This window comes from Apis dorsata, unplaced genomic scaffold (assembly GCF_000469605.1).
Source record: "Apis dorsata unplaced genomic scaffold, Apis dorsata 1.3 scaffold_194, whole genome shotgun sequence".
NCBI classification, from domain to species: domain Eukaryota; kingdom Metazoa; phylum Arthropoda; class Insecta; order Hymenoptera; family Apidae; genus Apis; species Apis dorsata.
Window position 1 is genome coordinate 1,949,711 of NW_006263478.1, and position 3,442 is coordinate 1,953,152.

General features: G+C 37.9%; 1 protein-coding gene across 8 annotated transcripts in view; it reads right to left on the bottom strand.

The window, feature by feature from the left end:
- The window catches only part of LOC102676819 (tensin-1-like), a 219,859-nt gene that overhangs the window by 41,388 nt on the left and 175,029 nt on the right, over positions 1-3,442 (bottom strand). The window lies entirely within an intron of this gene.

Consider the following 3,442-nt stretch of genomic DNA (forward strand, 5'->3'; position numbering starts at 1 on the left):
GAAACTGGCGCGATGGAGAATAATGAGATCTTTGTTGGAAAAGAAGAAAGGGGGGAGGGGAAGGAGGGGGTAATAGAGAAGAACCGAAGTCGGCAACGCACTTAGTACTTGAATACGGGATCTTAAGTAATTGCGTAGAAAATAAGGAAACGAGAAAACCCCCGTCCCGAGGGAAAAACCCGTTTGAAATTTCACGTAATTGGGAATAATACCGAAGCTGGATATGATTAAAAAAAAAAAAAAAGACTTTAATTCTAGATGACGTATTCTCGGCCTCCCCGGCGACTTCCTTTAATTTTCTGACAAATGTTTTCCTTTTTTTTATTTTTTTCAAACCGGATGACGGAAAAACAAGAGAGAGAAAAAAAAATTCAAACCCTCGTTTCCTTATTCGAGAAACGAATTTTAAAATAATAACAATTCTGAAAAAAAAAAAATTCTGCGCTCTAGGAGCACATTCAACGTGGCGCGCCCTTTTCAATCTAGTTGTAGATTCTTTCTTAGCGAGGATAGCACAGGCATACCGTATTACATTCATCCTCAGCTTTTCATTAATCTGAATTTCCGCCCATTCAAATCCATGTTTCTTTTAATTCTTTATAATTTGCTAATGAATATTACTGTTTCTGATTCTTGATTAGGAAAAAAAAAAAAAAAATGGGCTTATTAATTGTAATTCGCATTTGTGACGGGAAGACAATTTCTCTTCCAATGAATAAAAAAAATATCACAAAAGAAGAAACAAAACTGAACTCGATTTCTCTGATCATTTGTTGTCCCATCGAGTTTTCATTTTTCATTTTTTTTTTTAATTTTACGAAAATTGTTTACGATTATTTACTTCTCCTCGTTGTCGGTTTTCCTTCGTCGGTTACGAAGGTTACGAAGAAGATCTCTTGTCACGAATCTAATTATATCCCGCAGTTTAAAACCGTCTGACTGACAAGACCAAGAATTATTTTTATCCTCCTCGTTGCCCCTGCCACATCAAAGATCCCTTCCCCCCTTGTTGAAAAATGAAGAAACAATCCTCGGTTCGGGCGCGACTGTTGCAGTATGCGCTCCGGGTGAATGCATGAGAAATCGTATCAGCTACGAAGAAAGAGAAATAAACCTAAACCTATTTCAGTCCCCGTAAAAGATTAATAAAAGGTGTAGCAGCGAGGGGAGACACTGATTCAGCATTTAATGAAGGTTAACCGCCGGTTTCATCTTTATAAGAAAACGTTCAATTTTAAAGATACGCGCGTATAAGCCTTGGAATAAAGATACGTCGCCACGTTTCACGATAAAAAGCTCGTTTCGCTCCTTGCATATCGTCAAACACGAAAGGAGGATAAAATAAATCACGATTAGATATCACTTCCTATTTCACTGTATCATGTACCGAATATCAGTCAACAGAGTCGGTTGAAAAAGTTAACCGAATTAAAAAATTCGAATAAAGTACTTTTACTTTAAAAAAAATAATAAACAACATTATTCGCAACATCAACTGTTAAATTTCCCTCATCCACTGTCCACTGTCCTGATATGATATTTCTCCTTCGAAATATTCTTGAATTCTCTCCAACGATTCCAGAATTCCTCTTCCAGAAATCACGAATTAGGCGCGAAAATTTATAGGCGCGGTTTGTGAAAAGATCAGTCAAGATTGAAGAAAAATTTGCACGCACGATCCATAGGAGCGAAGAGGAGACGAGAGTGATTGTCGATGCGTCGCGCGATAAGAGTTGTCAGAGTGGTTCAGAGCGAGCGATCAGTACCGAAGATGGTCCACTTCACGTCTCGCTCGAGAGACTTCCCTCTCTCCTCGAAGGCTGCCGAGTAAATAAAGGGTTCAATGGGCCGCGTGGTCGTTTCGGGATGACAAGAAAATACCTCGAATTCCATCCATCCGAGCGCCCTCTTCCTTCCCGCCCATCTCGATCCTCTTGTTTTCCTTTTTCTTCTACTATTCCGTTGAATCGGAGTGACAGCGACAGAGAGAGAGAGAGAGAGAGAGAGAGAGAGAGAGTGTTGATTGTTCGCATCCAATGGTCGAATAACATCTTCCAGATCGGGCAGAATCGCGTTGTGCCCGATCAGGCGAACGAGCCAAGTGTGCTGGTCGAACGTGGAATCGGAAATGAGACTTCGAAACTCGTTTCCGAGTTCGCGGAAAAATTTAATTCCACCGTCTCGGAATGAACGCCGATGCTTTGCTTGTCGAAGGTTGTGTCGTTGGAACTGTCGATGAAAATTTCGCGAAAGAGAAAGAGAAAGAATCGATCGTTCAAGTTGAGAGGAGAAAGAAAGAAAGAAGAAAGGAAGAAAGGAAGGGAAAAAGCGTTGGAAAGTTGTGTTTCTGACGAGGGAAAATTTCTTTTTTCTCTCTTTTAAATATGATTCGAAGACGATAGTTATTTGATAGCAGCAGAGCGATCGAATAATTTTTTAATTCTGCAAGGAGAAAAAAAAATTGAAGAATAATTGTTAAGAAAGTTTCGTCATTTGGAAACGCGTTAAAATTATACCGTACCGCAAAATGGCTGTACGTGACACGTACGTGTATATTTCTTTCAGATGTACAGTTACCTTGGACAGGAGAACCTGTATCTTCTTTTTTTATTTTTTTTTTTCGCATAGCAGCCTCGCAAATGACGCTGTAAGAACACGCTTAAGAACGAAGGATTTTCATTCGTGCGCTTCGATGTTAATCAAATGATTTTCATTTCGCAAGAAAAAAAAAAAAAAGAAGATATGCTACTCGATCCTGGACTCGAACACGCAACTATCGAGTTAACTTTATTCAAAATGGCGACGAGTTATATATTTCTCAAGAAAGATGATTTTATATAATTTTAAAAACTTGTTACCGAAGAATGCAAATATAACGGAATATCACGCAATGTTACGTGTTAGAACGAGTAAATTAAAAAAGAATTTCTTTTGCGTGTGATGAGTAATATATTATACTGTGTGTATTATACGTTATGGAATGATTGACATGAAAATCTGATAAAATTCTATAATTATTCCGATAATTTTAAAAATACATCTGGTATGTCTGCAAATAAATAATCTAAAATTAATTTAACCGGTCAATTTGTGTTTGATGACGATTTTTCTTGCAGTGAAAACGTTTTGTAGATTAAGGTCATAGACATTGTTATCGTTAACAATACCATTTTCGCCTCTGTTAGCTGTTCCATCGCCGGTTAATTGAGAATTCTCTTAGAATACGTTTCTCGATGCAATTGGAATGCGCCATGAGTAGGATCCCATTGTGTGGAATCGTGGTTCGAAGAAAGAAAATCGACGTGGAAGATAGGAGGTTCGATTGTTCGAATGGAATCTGATTGCTTGGACTTAGATAATATACGTGTCGTCTATTTGAAATATCCCCTTTAATTTCTTCTCTTCTTTATTTTTTGAAACGTATTTGAAGCATTTTTTTTTT